The 17,291-nt window shown below is 36.1% G+C and overlaps 1 protein-coding gene across 4 annotated transcripts in view; it reads left to right on the top strand.

Moving 5' to 3' along the window:
• Window positions 1-17,291, top strand: part of CDK17 (cyclin dependent kinase 17) — a 109,738-nt gene that overhangs the window by 34,281 nt on the left and 58,166 nt on the right. Inside the window, exon 1 of one of the 4 annotated variants that reach the window (XM_043562190.1) lies at window positions 15,452-16,797. The exons of 2 other annotated variants lie outside the window; for them this stretch is intronic. The gene's annotated coding sequence lies outside the window, so the exon portion shown is untranslated. Of the gene's footprint in view, window positions 1-15,451; window positions 16,802-17,291 lie in introns of those variants that run through there. One more of the 4 variants, XM_043562191.1, reaches the window with a different exon arrangement.

Genomic DNA, 17,291 nt, shown 5'->3' with positions numbered 1-17,291 from the left:
CCATTTCTTACTTTTAGTGAACATACCTTTTATCTCAGACATTTTTCTTGAACTCTAACTTGAAAGTTAGTTATGGGACTGAAGCATGTTTTCAAACTTTAACATGGAATTTGTAATAAAATTGGATTAATGCTGGGATTTTGTAGTTAGGACCACTTGTAGGTATGGCAACAATCATAAAATTGTGTATTCAAGCCATTTCCTTTAAGAAGACTTTGTAATCACCTGGGTTTTGGGACTCTTCTTTCTAGCATTGTTTTTCCCTCTTTAAAAAACAAACAAAACAGACCAGTGGCTTCCTTTTAAATTTCCTCTACCAAGGAATTAGTTGATTCTTCTAAGGCTGACACTTGAAATCCAGTTTAGTGGTTTCGTATATAGAGTTGTTAAAATATTTCATTTTCTAATGAATGTTAGAGTAAAATGTGGAACACTTCATTTACAGCTTCCTTGGAAAATTAAAAGGAAGGCATTTTGTATTTATGTTTATTTTACTTCTTGGGGATCTGAAAATACCTTTTAAGAATTAGTGGCAATAGGATTGGCCTATGCTCAAATCTTAGGAGGCACAGTGCCCAGAGAGGGCCCCAAAGCTCTTTTGCTGGCTGCCTACTCTGGAGCAGCTGACTAACCAGATGCAGAGCACATTGATCTGGTCATAATTGCTTTCATCCTGGAGCAGAGCGAGTTAACACAATTTAGATCAAGAACCACATTAGAAGACCCTGACCTCAGAATAACCTCTCATTTCCTACCTTTGAAACAGGCAACAATTCCAGTCACTTCCTAACTTCTAACCATAAAATTGCATGGGAACCTATAGCCACATCTAGAGATAATGACCTTTTGATTTTCTTTATACTTTATACAGATGGATTCAGAATTATAAAAGTAGCAATAGTTTTAACCTACTGTTCTTTGCTGAAAAGAGAAACAATCCTTCCCCTCTTCTACTTTTTTTTTTTTTTCCTGTTGAAGTCTTTCTAGATCATTCCTATAGATGCAGTACAGATGAAATAGACCTGGGATTGTGTTTGTAGACTCATCTTTCTCCAAAAAAACATACTAGAGTATGACAACTCTCTTCTCTGTTAGACAGCAGATCATTGTTTCTTAATATACACATTTGCAGATCATTGCTCTTGATAAATCTAGGCCGCCCATTATTCTCCAAATAATACTATAAGGTTTTGTTGAGCTTTATTTGCTAGAGATTTTAATTATGTTTCTGGTATAATGCACATGACAGAATAGATAATTTCACATATGGAAAACTGTAAGTTACTGTGTAGATAAGAGGGACTGGGAATTGTGAGCAATTCTACAGTGTCTATAAAGATACTTTTGTATCCCATTCATTTTTGGGAATGGTGTTATAGGAATAACCCTGAATCTACAATAATTCATTAAGTATAATTCACATATTTCTTACTTCAACTCTTAGTAAGAAATTGAAGTGCTTACAATGTGAGCACAAAATATTTATTGTAAGAATTAACTACAGAAGTGAGAACGGTTGTTTTATTTTGTAAGTCTTCCTGATACCAAAGAAACTACCACTGTGATAGAAGTCTCTGCTTGACTCTTGGAAGACATATTGATTTGGAACAAAGTAAGGAGGGAGAGCAGCAGTCGTTAAAAATATCATGAAATGACAGGAAAAAACAAAATACAGAGGTAAAAAAATTGAGGTGTTTTATAAGTATTATAATTTTGTTGATTTATGTATTAGTAGTTTTCTACTCAGAAAAAAACAACAGGACCCAGATATCTACACAGTGTCACATCCTTTGGAATTGTGTACCTTCCTGGTGATTGATGGCATTGAGCCATCTATAATCTTGGCTAAATCCTCATAAGACCACAGATACGTATTTACTATTTCTGAGTGTCCAGAGTTATTGGTATATTATATTCCTGGTAGCACAAAGATAATTGATTTATATAGGATCAAATTATGGATCTTAACCTTAGCTAGTTAAACAAGCATGAATTACTACTAACTGACTTTTTTTGGATAATAGAATTTAAAAAGGAGCTTATAATTCCCTTTTTCATTTTTCAGAGGTGATTTTTACTTTCTTCATGTCTGTTAGTCCTATATGCTGCAATATACTAGATATAACATCAGATATTATATAATATATAATGTTACTATAATATGCCAGGGGCTGTAGTTTATTATACTTAAAACTATGGGAGGGGTGCCTAGGTGGCTCAGTTGGTTAAGTGTCTGGCTCTTGATTTTGACTCAGGTCATGATCTCAGTCATTTGTGAGTTCGAGCCTGGTGTCAAGCTCCCTGCTGACATCACAGAGGCTGCTTGGGATTGTTTCCTTCTCTCTCTCTCTCTCTCCCTCCCCTGCTTGCATGCTCTCTCTCTCAAAAATAAATAAACTTAAAAAAAGAAAAAAACCTCTGGAGCTTTTTCATATGGTTATTTATTTTTCTTTCCTTTATTTGAAGGGCTGGGTTATATTGCCCATAAAAGTAATGACAGAAATGGCTTGCTATGTAGGAAGGTAACATTTGTGTTCACAGTAAATGAGTGTGGCCTCTTTCTGTGATGGAATGTGTAGCACTTGACATTCTCAAAAAGAGTTTATTGATAATTGTAAATAACTGTATTTAAAAATATAGTGGCTAGATCTTTCGGGGGGCTGCCAGCTGCAAGCTCCTCTGTACCCCTCGTAGCCATGCCTCACAAAATTGAAGAAATCAAGGACTTTCTGCCCATGGCCAGGCAAAAGGATGCCAACTCTGTTAAGATCAGGAAAAATAAGGATAATGTGAAGTTTAAACCTTTATACATTGGTCAACACATGAGAAAGAGAAACTGAAACAGTTTCTGCCCTCAGGTTTGGCAGTGAGGAGCTGAAATGAACCTGGCACACTGATTTGGAATGTATTAAAATTCTTAAAAACAAAACAAAACAAAACAAAAACCCAAAACACTGGCTACTCCAGAAGGAGAAGCAGAAGGTTTGGTAGAGGGTTTTTGTTCTCATTTTGTCAGAATTCTCTTCTCAGAAATGTTGAAATATCACCAGGAATATTTGAAAATTTTTCCTAACCATTTGTGGTATTGAGTCTGGAATTTGTCTGTAGGATTCTCCCCAAGGAGAAATGTTCACAGGCCTACTGAAGGAGGAAGGAGGAAGGAGGAAAGTTTACAGGGCTCCTGCAGAAGTACTATTTGTAGTATTACCTACTTTGAATAAAAAATACTTAGAAAATTGTCAATTAAGATATCTTCATTAGGAAATAATTCTTTTTTAAGTTTAGTTATTTTGAGAGAGAGTGTGTGTGAATGGGGGAGGGACAGAAAGAAAGGGAGAGAGAGACATTCCCAAGCAGGCCTCTCTCTGTCAGTGCAGAGCCCTGTGGGGGCTGGAGCCCATGAACCAGGAGATCATGACCTGAGTCAAAATCAAGATTTGCACGCTTAACTGACTGAACAATCCAGGTGTCCTGGAAAGAATTTGTTAAGCACATTTTGGTATAAAAGTAAATGAAATTTGCTGCCTTATAGATAATTTGATATTGCTAAAATTGCTTTAAGGTGTGGTTTTCTTTTTTATTTCTCTCTTTTTATTTTAAATGTTAATCGTTGAGTGAGAGAGTATGAGCAGTGGAGGGGCAGAGAGAGAGAGAGAGAGAGAGAGAGAGAGAGACAGAGACAGAATCTGAAGTAGGCTCTAGCTCTGAGCTGTCAACACAGAGCCCGATGTGGGGCTTGAACTCAGGAACTGTGAGATTATGACCTGAGCTGAAGCTGGACACTTAACTGACTGAGCATCCAGGTGCCCCAAGGTGTGCTTTTTCTTTTGAAAAAGATGATCACGCATGCTTTCACTTATTTTACTCAAGAATATTACCTAGGGGCGCCTGGGTGGCGCAGTCGGTTAAGCGTCCGACTTCAGCCAGGTCACGATCTCGCGGTCCGTGAGTTCGAGCCCCGCGTCGGGCTCTGGGCTGATGGCTCGGAGCCTGGAGCCTGTTTCCGATTCTGTGTCTCCCTCTCTCTCTGCCCCTCCCCCGTTCATGCTCTGTCTCTCTCTGTCCCAAAAATAAATAAACGTTGAAGAATATTACCTAAGTTTACAAAAATTAAAAAGGCGGTTTTTGTGTTTCACTTGTAATCTGCACATGAGGCAATTTATTTGTAAGCAGATTAATAGAAAGAGCACATAGATTTTGAATTTCTGTTTTATCAGGATTTACTTAGTAGCTTAATGACTCTTGGATGAGTCACTTAAGTTTTGAGCTTTTGTTTTCTCATTTGTATAACAGGAATGGTAAATAGTTATACTTTCTTACCTCACAGAATCCTTTTAAGAATCAAGTAAGATGTGAAGACTGCTTATAAACTCCATAGGGCTATGTATACAGTGGTGCCATTCATATTATTTTAACTGTAAATTGGTAAATGAATTATGTATATGTGGCTATTAATACATATCTCAACTTTGGGGGAGAAAAGCAATTTTAATTTAACATTGGATGATAGATTTAAGGATTTTAAAGCTTTAAAATGTTTACAGATAAAAGGAAGCCTGGGTGGCTCAGTCAGTTAAAGGTCTGACTTCAGCTCAGCTCATAATCTCAATGTTCGTGAATTCAAGCCCCGCGTCAGGCTCTATACTGACAGCTCAGAGCTTGGAGCCTGCTTCGGATTCTGTGTTTCCCTCTCTCTCTGTCCCTCCCCTGCTTGCACTCTGTCTCTCTCTCAAAAATAAATTAAAAAACATTAAAAATAATTAAAATGTTTATGGATAAATACATAATAAGTATGAATATAGCATATTGACGTCAGAGGATAATTAAACTGACAAAATATTTGCGTCAAAAAGACTAAAGTTTGGTGTCTGAAAAGGGTTTTATCATAGCCAAGTGATACTTTTTGCAAATTAAGCACCTTCCTTACATACCTCGTTCTGTCTCCTGTTTGTGATGACCTAAACATATTTAATATGTTAATGTTAAACATATTTAATAGGTTTCATGGATGAGACTGAAGGTAGGACTGAATTGACAGCATTTTCCCTAAAAGGGAAATGTAATTTGCTGATTTTAACTTTTTCTTTTCAAAGTAGGTTTTGAAGTTCATGTTTGCTGTGTTTCTTGATAGTACCCACCAAGAGGGTTGTTGCGAGGATATTTTTAAAGTAGTAAGGAAACAAGATGGAAAGAAACAGAACATTATAAAAAACAAGTGTAACATGGCCAGGTGACTTAACATATGTATAATTGGAGTTCCTAAGTGTTATGGTCTGAATATTTGTTCCCCTAGATTTCATGTTGAAATCCTAATGTTCATTGTGATGGTATTAGGAGGTGAAGTTTGAGGACGTATTGAGGTCATGAGGGTGGAACTTTCATGCATGGGATTAATGCTTGTATAAAAGAGATCCCCAGAAAGCTCCCTAGCCCCTTTCACCATGTGAGAATACAATAAGAAGTCTGCAGCACTTAAGAGAGCCCTCACATGATCATGTGGCATCTTGATCTCAGACTTCTAGCTTCTAGACTGCGAGAAATAAGTTTCTGTTATTTATAAGCTGTCCAGTCTATAGTATTTTGTTATAACAGCCTGAACAGATCAAGCCATTGATGAAATGGATAGGGGAAGGAGGCAGAAGCAGTATTTGAAGAAATAATGGTAAATTTTTCAAAACTGTTAAGACCTCATACCACTGATACAGGAAGCCCAGTGAATCCAAAACAGGATAAATAACAAACACTTTGCCTTAGTGCTTTGGAAACTTTTTCATAGCACCAGTAAGCCAAAAGAAATAACTAATAATTCTATTTATTAAGTAGTCAACAACTTAATAGTAGGAATTAGTACTGTGTCTGTCCACTGTTGGTGTTATTTTCCTCAGCACATAGTTCCAGATCACAGTGCTGAAACCCACATATGAACAAAAATCTTAAAACACAGAAGGGGCAAAAGACAAGTTACTTACAGAGAAATAAGAATTTTCAAGATTGACTTTTCAATCGATTATGTAAGTCAGAAAATAGTAGAATGACACCTTTAAAACAAAAAAACCTGACAATTCTATACTCAGTGAAAATATCCTTCAAAAATAAAAATGAAATAAATACATTCTTAGATAAACAAAACTGATAGAAGTGTGGCATATCCATACTTCAGGAAATATTAAGGAAGTTCACCAAGCTAAAGAAAAAATTCTCAGGGACTCTTGGGTGGGTCAGTTGGTTAAGTGTCTGACTCTTGGTTTTAGCTTGGGTCACGATTTCGTGTTTTGTGACTTCGAGGTCCATGTCGGGCTCTGCTCTGACAGTGGAGAGCCTGCTTGGGATTCTCTGTCTCCCTCTCTCTCTGCTCCTTCCTCCCTCCTTTCTCTCTCTCTCTCTCTCTCTCTCTTTCTCTCTCTTTCTCTCTCTCTCTCTCTCTTTCTCTCTCTCTCTCTCTCTCTCTCTCTCTCTTTCTCTCTCTTTCTCTCTCTCTCTTTCTCTCTCTCTCTCTCTCTCTCTCAATGAATAAATAAACTTAATGAAAAATTATTAAAAAAATTCTCAGAAGCATGATGAAATGAAGAGTAGTGGAGTAAGTATGTTGGGCAAGGCTGTTAACTGCTTAAACCAATAGTTTTAACAATGTCCAGTATTCCATTGAAAATATTATATTGGTAAATAATATAACATGTGGAAGTAATTATATGACAGCAATAGCAAAAGAAGTAAATAGGGCCACCTGGGTGGCTTAGTCAGTTAAGCATCCAACTTCAGCTCAGGTCATGATCTTGCAGTTCGTGGGCTCGAGCCCCACATTTGGCTCTGTACTGACAGCTCAGAGCCTGGAGCCTGCTTCGGATTCTGTGTCACCCTCTCTGCCCCTCTCCCACTCGCACTGTCTCTCTCAAAAATGGATAAACATTAAAAAAATTAAAGTAAGTAAGTAGAGTTAAATTATAAGAATCTCTCACTGCATGGAACAGAAATAAAGACAGAAAATAAAGATGCATTTAAGACATCTTTAAGACAGAAAATAAAGATGCATTTTTATCTTCTACAGTAACCACTGAAAGAATGATGCTAAAAGATAAGCCTGTAGAATACATAGAATAGCAAATATTTAATTAATAGAAAGGAAAGGAAGAATCTAAGGACAGAAAACAAGGGAACAAATGGAAAATAAGTAGAAAGATGGTAGACTTAAACTCAACTACATCAGTAATTAAATGCAAATTGACTAAATGCTCCCATGATAAGACAAATATAAATAAAAACAAAATCCAACTATATGCTGCTTACAAAGCATAAACTGAAGTTCAGGGTAAAAATAAGGGAAACAATGAGTCATGCAAATATTAAGTAAGAAATGGCTCTTCTGACTATTACTAATAGGAGATATAGTGGCTTTAGCCAAGGAACATTACTGGAGATAAAAAGGGATAATGTTAAAAGGTTCAGTTCATTAGGAAGATATAACAGTTCTTGTTTGTATACACCTAATTCATGGCTTCAAAACATGTTGTGGATTTAATACATCTATAAAATACATTTTATAGTTGTGGATTTAATACACCTCTTTCATAGACCTTTCTGATACAATGAGTAGACAAAAAATACATTAAAAAATGAACAGTTACCCTTACCTCACACCAAATACAAAAAGTAATTGAAAATGGTTAATGGTATTAACTTGTAAGGCTAAAAATATAAAACTTATACAAGAAAAATACAGAAAAAAATATTTGTGATTTACTGGTACTAAAAATTTCAGGACATAGAGAACCAACAATAAAATGAACAAAAGAGAACCAAAGGCAAACCACAGAACAGAAAAATATATTTGTAGTATATATGTCATGCAAAGGGCTCCCACATAAAAAAGCCTTAACTCTATATAAAATGGGCAAAAAATTGAAGAAGATAAGTGAATGGATCATAAGCACATGAAAAGGTGGTCAACATTGTTAGTCACTAGGAAAATACAACTTAAAATGACAGATGTCATCAGAATGGCTAGAATTAAAAAAGATAGATAATACCAGTGGTTATGATGATGTGGAGTAAACGGGAACATTTACATTGGTGGTAGGAATGTATAACTGATGTACCCACTTTGGAAAACTGACCATTCCTTAGAAAATTAGACCTCTACCGTAATGACCCAGCAAAAAAGATGTTTACAAGAATCTCCACAGGAACTTTAATCAGAGTATTCAGAAACTGGAAATAACTCAAGTGTTCATTAGCAGGTTAATGAAGAACCTGTGGTATATCCATACAGTGGAATACTTTTCAGCAACAAAAGAAACTGGATGCACACAACAGCATGGATTAATCTCAGAGTCTTTACGCCGAGTAGAGAAGTCACACATTAAGAGTAAATACTCTGATGTGACTCAGTTTACATGGAATTTCTGAAAATTGCATTACCTTACGGAACTGACACAAAGCTACCAGTGGACCTGCTTGATCACCTTGTAGCACTGTGACCTCTCTTTTAGTGCACAAAGTTCAAAAGCCAATTTATTATTTTTTAAGTTACGATCTCTCGAATAAGTAGTACTTCGTGGAACCCTAGGATTCTGTAGAATTCCAGTTGACAAAGTCTGTACTGGAAGTTCTAGTTAGTAAAACTAATTGATGATGTATTTACTTCCTTGCAAAACTGGCGATAAGTGAATTTTGATTAGATGTATAGGGTATACAGCAGTGAGTCCTTGTCCTCTCAGATCTTTTAGAAATAAATAGTGTGCGTTATTAATGATAAATGTCTGAAGTTTGTCTTTTTCCACTTATGTACTTTGGATGCTGAGAAGATACATCTAGAACATTTGACTTATGGTGTGGAAATAATTTTTGTTAGTATTCACCTCTCTCTTGTCCCCTATAGGAGTGGTATATGAATGGTGAAATGGATTTCTCAAAGACTAAAACTGCTTTTGTGTTTAGTGTCTCCACACTAATATTATCATCACTATGAGCTACATTTGGTTTCTTTGTTTCTTTTTTTTTACACTTAAAAATTTATTTTTATATTTTTATTTTTAGAGAGAGAGAGCATATGCAAATGATGGGAGGGACAGAGAGAGAGAGAGAGAGAGAGAGAGAGAGAGAGAGAGAATCTTAAGGAGGCCCTATACTTAAGCATGGAGCCCAACACAAGGCTTGATCCTATGATCCTGGGATCATGACCTGAACCAAAGTCAAGAGTCAGACGTTCAGCTGACAGCCACCCAGGTGCCCCTTGACTGCTTGCATTCTGGAAAACAAATTTGTTCCGTTATTTATGGTTTTTTCTGAAAGAAAAAAAAAAAATAGCATGTGATTAGAGCAGGGGTCAAACAAGCTATAGCCCTAGAGCTAAGAATGACTTTTACATTTTTAAAGGTGGTTTAAAAACACTTGATAGACACTGTATGTGGCTTATAAAGCTTAAAATATTTACTATTAAGTAATTTACAGATAAAATTTGCTGACACCTGAACAAGAGAATCTTCTAATATTTATTTACAGTTATTTCAAAAGTATGCTATATTTTAACTGTTTTGATGTAAGAAAGCAGAATTTACCATAATTCTAACAGCATTGCTGAATATAATTTCTGTGTTTTATATAGTTCAGTGGTTTTTAATATGTTTACATTTGCACAGTCATCACCATAATCTTAGAACATTTTCATGACCACCCAAAAAATCCTTGTACCCATTCTTTCCCATCCTCTCCCATCTCCTGCCTTAGGCCTGTAAATGTTGAATGAAATTATTTAGCCCATCAGTGTAAAATGAACAGAAATGAACTAAGGTTAGTATTTATGCTATTTGTTGAGTAAATATTAAGATAAAACTACAACAGAAATAAAAATAGAAGCTGAAAGAAACCAAAATACCAAAGAACTGATACAATAGAAGTTGATAATAAAAACAATTAAAGTATATCCTGAGATAGTACCCTTTAGTAGTACATTAGATAATTAATGTGATAGAGTTCTCTCAATAATTCTTACAAGTCCTTGAAAGAACCCATGAAGTCATAATTTAACTTCTAGCATTTTTTTTCACCTTAGTGGTTTATGGAATAGTGCTGTGTTCTAATGACATCTTAGATTTGGGGAAGTGTGGTATGTTTGAAATGATGTTTTCTTAAGTCACCTATTTCAGAGGAAGATTCAGAACTTTTCAGGCAATAAAAATAATAAATTTTTTTTAAAAGTTTATTTATTTTGAGAGAAACACGGCACAAGCGAGGTAGGGGCAAAGAGAGAGGGAGAGAGAGAATCCCAATCAGGGTCTGCAGTGTAAGCACAGAGCCTGATGCGAGGTTTGAACTCACGAACTGTGAGATCATGACCTGAGCCGAAACCAAGAGTCGGACGTTTGACTGAGTCACTCAGGTGCCCCTCAGGCAATAAAAATATTAGAGTTAATCACTAGGGAAAGATTTGGTCTAATAGAAAAAGCTACTTATGTTTTGGAGTAATAAAAAAGCATTCATCTAAGATTTTAGCAGTTCAGACCTTTCACTAATCCACGTTAATCCACATCACATCTTGTGATGATTTTTGAATACGTGAGAGTTTAAAGTTTGGAGTGTTAAAATAGATGCCCTTATTTTAGGGTTCATTTTTTATATAATTTCCTCAGAGCTCATGAGAAAAATCAAATAGCATAATTTAACTAGAGTTTTCTGATTCTGAATATTTGCAGAATATTACCTTAAGTACCTAGAGAGGAGAAATTGGGATAGGTAGTGCTGGCTTTTAGGGTATTTTCAGTCAGCCTCATACACATCCTTTGAAACTTTATTTTGTAGCGTGGAAGCTGAGACCCTACAAACTATATTTCTTTTTGCCACCTGGTTCTTTATTAAATTCTGCCAATAGAATGGGAAATAGGAAAGCAAGAGGAGGTACAAGGGATTTGCTCTTTGTGTTTACTTCTCTCTATCAATATCTTCATAGCAACAGGACTTCACCCTGGCAGTAATAAGAGCGGCAAGTGCCTCCATTTTGAATTTTTCCCACTCATAGAACCCTCATCAAATCTTCTCCTAGGTGCCATCAGCTAGCCTTTTGTTCCATCTCAGAGATCTCCCATCTTACCTTTTCAGGGACCCTCCTACAAATTCTTCGTTCTTAGCGTTCTTCAAAGAGTGCTTTGTTTCCAGAGATCTGGACCCCAAATGGTTTGGGGTTTCTCCAAACCATTGAGTTTTAGTAATTTCAATCATTTCTTTTTTTCTCCCTCAGCCTGGGGGTCATAGCTGCTTCCTGTAATTACTATCTTTGTGATTATCTGAGTTCTCTTTTTTGCCTTTTCAGCTCTCCAATTCCTGGTTAACAATTTACACTAAATTCTTTGTTAAAATTACTGGTGTGATTTCTGTCTTTTGACTAATACCTGACTAATAACACTGGTCAAAATATTAGTCGTGGAGACTAAAGTCCTGGAGATAAGGCCAGTCTTCATTTAGTAGTTACTGAACCTCTGCAGTGTGCTGGGCCTTTCTTTTTTTCTCTGTATCCTCTATCAGAGGTCTTCCCTTATTTGTGCTCCCAGAGGTGCTTGAGATTACATCATTATTACACTTCATTGTCACTGCCTGCTTTTCTAGATTCTCACCTCTAGGCCAGTGATAGGGTCTTTTGTTTCTTTGTTGTTAGTGCCTAACACAGGATTTCTCTATACTAGATGTTCAATAAATATTTTAATTAATGAACATGCTTGAAGATGTGGTTGTGAAGGGCAGAAGTCATGACAATTATCTTATGAAGGGAAGGATCTTATTTTGATTATTTTTGGCATCTGAAGCTACTCAGATATTGCAATATTTAAGCTGATGTTAATATGGCATCAAAGATTATTTAATACTCTTCTAAAAGTTACATACGTGAGGTTTCACTTGGGCTTTCTGGTTCAATTGTTCTAGTTCAGTTGTTTTTGAGATTGAATATGCCTTATCTCCTTACATTTTCACCAACTCTTACACAACTCTGTTCCAGGGAAGAATCCAGATCCATTCATCACACTTCTCAGGTTATCAGGCCTCTACCTGTCATATCTCACATTTAATTAAGCCTTTAAAGCTTCCCTTTCTACCGTCATTGTACTCATGGAGTGAACCCTGTACTTCAGTGTACTTTAATTATTAGTGTATTATTAATGCTTGATACGGGGACACCCAGAGGGTTTCCGAGTCTTCTCGTTATTTTGATAGCAACATATCTTCTCTCCAGTAGTTAGTGGTGTAACCCTGGCCTACATCTATCCCAGTTCCAGACCCTTAACTCCATCATGGTATACCTTATGGGTATGCAGGTCATTCCTATTGTTATACCCTTTATTGCAGGCTACCTCCCCCTCGGTTTAATTCAAATAATTTACATCTGTTTTCCAAAATGAGAGATTTGGGGAAATCTTTCTATTCTTGTTTCTTATTTGTAGTAGAGGATCCATTGAACAACTAACTGGATAATTTGAATGTCTTAGTCTACAATACTGAGATTTTAGGGAAAAAAGTAAATATTTCCCTGAAATTTCTTTATACTTGTGTTGTTGAGCTATAGATTGTTTTGCTTCTTCTTTCAGAATTGTGCTGGAGATTTGGTCTTTTGGCCTTTTCTTTATTTGCTTTTTGAGTTTTTATGTTGTTAAATCTTTTTTTTTTTTATTCCAGTGTAGTTAACATACAGTGCAATATTCATTTAAGGTGTACAGTAGTTATCCAACAGTTTCATACGTTACTCAGTGCTCATCAAGACAAGTGCACTCCTAATCCCCTTCACCTATTTCACCAATCCCCTCATCTGCCTCACTTCTGGCAACCATCTGTTTGTTCTCTGTAGTTAAGTGTCTCTTTTTGGTTTGTCTGTCTGTTTTTCCTCCTTTGTTTCTTAAATTCCACATATGAGTGAAATCACATGGTATCTGACTTTCCCTGATTGGATTATTTCGCTTAGCATTATCCTCTCTAGCTCCATCTCTGTTGTTGCATATCATTCTTTTTTTTATGACTGAATAATATTTCATTGCATATTGTATATGTATACCATGGACACTTGGGCTGCTTCCATAGGTTGGCTATTGTAAATAATGCTCCAATAAACATGGGGATGCATATATCCCTTCAAATTACTGTTTTTATATTCTTTGGGCACATACCCAGTAGCACAATTACTGTATCATAGGGCGGTTCCATTTTTAATTTTTTGAGGAAACTTCACACTGTCTTCCACAGTGGCTGCACCACTTTGCATTCCCACCAACAGTGCACAAGGGTTCATTTTTCTCCACATCCTCACCAACACTTGTTTCTTGTGTTCTTTATCTTAGCCATTCTGATAGGTTTGAGGTGATATCTCATTACGGTTTGGTGTTCATTGCCCTAATGATGAGTGATGCTGAGCATCTTTTCATATGTCTTTTGGCCATCTGTATGTCTTCCTGAAGAAATATCTGTTCATGTCTTCTGCTATTTTTAATTGGATTATTGGTGTTTTAGATGAGCCGTATCAGTTCTTTATATATTTTGGATACTAACCCTTTGTCGGATATGTTATTTGTAGGTATCTTCTCCCATTCAGTAGGTTGTCTTTTATATTTTGTTAGGAGACATATCTAGAAGGACATTGCTATGACCAACGTCAGAAAAATTCTTGCCTGAGCTCTCTTGTAGGATTTTTATGTTTCAAGTCTCATATTTGGTCTTTACTCCAATTTGAATTTACTTTTGTGTATGGTGCAAACAAGTGGTCCAGTTTGACTCTTTTGCATATAGCTGCCCAGTTTTCTCAGCACCATTTGAAGAGACTTTTCCTCTTTGCATATTCTTTCCTGCTTTGCCGAAGATTACTTGACCATATAATTCTAGGTTCATTTCTGAGTTTTCTATTATGTTTTATTGATCTGTTTTTTGTTTCAGTACCATATTGTTTTGATTCCTGTAGCTTTGTAATATGACTTGAAGTCTAGAATTGTGATGCCTTCGGTTTTGCTTTGCTTTGCTTTAGCTATTCAGGATCTTTTGTGGTTCCATACAAATTTTAGGATTGTTTGTTCTAGTTCTGTGAAAAATGCTGTTGGTATTTTGATCGGGATTGCATTAACTCTGTAGAGTGCTTTGCGTAGTGCAGACATCTTAACAATATTTGTTCTTCTAGTCCATGAGCATGGAATATTTTGTCATTTCTTTGTGTTGTCTTCAGTTTCTTTCCTCAGTGTTTTATAGTTCTCAGAGGACAGATCTTTCACCTTTTTGGTTAGGTTTATTCCTACGTATCTTAGTATTTTTCATAAATAGTAAATGGGACTGTTTTCTTAATTTCTCTTTCTGCTGCTTCATTATTAATGTATAGAAATGCAACTGGTGTCTGTATATTGGTTTTGTATCCTGCAGCTTTACTGAATTTGTTCATCAGTTCTCCCCATTTTTCGGTGGAGTCCTTAGGGTTTTCTGTATATGGTATCATGTCATCTGCAAAGAGTGAAAGTTTCACTTCTTTACCAATTTACTTCTTTACCATTGCTATGGCTAGGACTTCCAGTACTGGGTTGAGTGAAAGTGGTGAGAGTGGGCATCCCTGTCTTATTTCTGACTGTAGAGGAACAGCTCTGTTGTTGTTGTTATTGTCGTTTTTTTCTTCATGTGAGATGGATGATATTAGCTGTGTGTTTTTCATATATGGCCTTTATAATGTTGAGGTATGTTCCCTCTAAAACCACTTTGTTGATGGTTTTTATCATGAATGGATGTTGTACTTTGTCAGATGCCTTTTCTGCATCTTTTGAAATGATCATATGGTTGGTAGCCTTTCTTTTATTTATACATTTTTTGGAGATTTGATTTTTAGTAATCTGTACACCCAGCATGGGGCTTGAACTTACAACTCTGAGATCAAAAGTAGCACGCTCCACCACCCGAGTCAGCCAGGCACCCCTCCTTTCTCTTACTGATGTGATGTATCAGGTTGATTGATTTGTGAAGATTGAACCACCTCTACAACCCAGGAATAAATCCCACTTGATCATGGTGAATGACTTTTATAATGTATTGTTGGATCTGGTTTGCTAATATTTTGTTGAGGAGTTTTGCATCTGTGTTCATCAGGGATATTGGCCTGTAGTTTTCTTTTGTAGTGTTGTCTTTATCTGGTTTTGGTATGAAGGTAATGCTGGTCTCATGGAATTAATTTAGAACTTTTCCTTCCTTTTCTGTTTTTGGAACAGTTTGAGAAGAATAGGCATTAACTCTTCTTTAAATGTTTGGTAGGATTTTACTGTGAAGCCATCTGGTCCTGGACTTTTGTTTGTTGGGAGTTTTTTGATTATGGATTCAATTTCTTTGCTGGGAATTGGTGTGTTCAGATTTTGTGTTTCTTCCGTTTTGGCCTTTTCAGTTTCAGTTTTGTTTCAGTTTTGGCCATTTATATGTTTTTAGGAATTTATCCATTTTCTCTAGGTTGTCCTTTTTTTTTTTTTTTTTTTTTTTTTTTGGAGAGAGGGCACAAGTGAGCAAGGGGCAGAGAGAGAGAGAGAGAGAGAGAGAGAGAGAGAGAGAGAGAATGAGAATAGCAGGCTCACCTGGAGCTTGTATTTTACCCAAAGTGAGGCTTGAGCTCACCCAAAGCGGGGCTCAAGCTCACCCGATGTGGGACTCAAACTCATGAGCTGTGAGATCATGACCTGAGCCAAAGTCAGATGTTTAATGACTGAGCCACCCAGGAACCCCAATTTGATGACATATATGTGTGGGTAAATCTTCAAAACCAAGTATATTGATTATTTCTTTGTAATCTTGATTTTTTAGTACATCATAGTATGTTAACATTTCATTTGATGTTTCCAATTTGTGAAATTGTGAAACTTGTTTGTAAGTATTCTTACTCTCCTCTTGGGTATATGGTAGGTATTCCTGCCAAATTAAAGGTGGGCATGGCCATGTGACTTGATTTAGCCATGAAGTGTGAGTAGAACAAGTGTGTGATACTCCTAGATGAAACTTTAAATATTGAGTATGTACTTGGGGGGCCTGGGTGGTTCAGTCAGTTGAGCATCCACTCTTGGTTTTGGCTCAGGTCATGACCTCATGGTTTTGAGTTTGAGCCCAGCATTGGGCTTTGCACTCTCCGTGCAGGCCTCCTTAGGATTCTCTCTCTCTGCCTGCCCCCTGCTTACACTGTTTCTGTCTCTCTTGAAATACATAAATAAACTTAAAAAAAAAAAAATAGTATATTCTATGCCACACTGTGTCCTTCCTATGGTAGCTGCTACTTTAGCCTAGGTCCTTTAAGTCACCTCTCAATGAGCATTTAGCATAAAGGAATAAAATCTTAGTTATTTTGAGACATCAAGATTTGTTGGTGTCTGTTATTGTAGCATAACTTGGTTAAACTTCAATGATTGGTCTTAATATGATTTTTTTGTAGGAACATCTATTGATCAAACATATGTCAGATAAAAACTGTTCTCCCAGAGTATATATATCTTTTGAATTTCAGCTTAAGTGATTGTAATAATCAGTAAAGTTATGAAGAGTATCTGTTGGAATGATCAGTTATGTGTCTTAATTTTATTCGTGGGCACAATAGTGTAGTGACACGTATTAGACAATGTTGGTAGGTTCAGAAAAGAAGGGAAGCTCAGAATGGAATGGTACCTATTCCAGAAGTGACCAGATTTCATACCTGATAACATTAAATATAGGCCATTTGTTTCAGAAAAGGAAAGGAAAGGGAAAGGGAAAGGGAAAGGAAAAGGAAAAGGAAAAGGAAAAGAAATCCTTTCTGAGCATAGTCCATTTTGGAAGCTCATCTATTAAGTAAGTGAGTAGCCTGAGATTACACAGCTACTTATTGGCAGGACTGGGGAAGAAAAATCAGCCCTTTTGACTCTAACCCTGTGTCCTTTTTATTATTAAAACATTTTCATTTATTCTCTTGTAAGATTTTTAAACCACTCAGTCTTTAATTATATCTTTCCTTTCATTCTTAGTTTTTTCCCCTAAACTTAATTTACATTTTCCCACCAATTTGCACAGAATTGTGTTAATCACAATTTGCGGCTCATGACACGTTATTCTCACTGGTCTGTGCATGATTTTATCTAGAGTGTATTTATACATCAGTAAAGTAATATCTGTGAATCCAACTTCTCAAACATTACCAATTGTTTACATCTTCTGTGTGTTCTTGCCTCTCCCTAAATGCTGGCTATCATTCTGAAATTTGTATTTCAGTCTTTTATGTTTCATAAAGATTTTATTATAAATACATTTACCTAAACAATGTATTTTTTTTTTTTTTGGTTTTTGTT

The sequence above is a fragment of the Prionailurus bengalensis genome, chromosome B4 (assembly GCF_016509475.1).
Source record: "Prionailurus bengalensis isolate Pbe53 chromosome B4, Fcat_Pben_1.1_paternal_pri, whole genome shotgun sequence".
NCBI lineage: Eukaryota > Metazoa > Chordata > Mammalia > Carnivora > Felidae > Prionailurus > Prionailurus bengalensis.
Note: the sequence above shows the minus strand (reverse complement) of the source record. Positions and strands in the feature narration are given on the sequence as shown.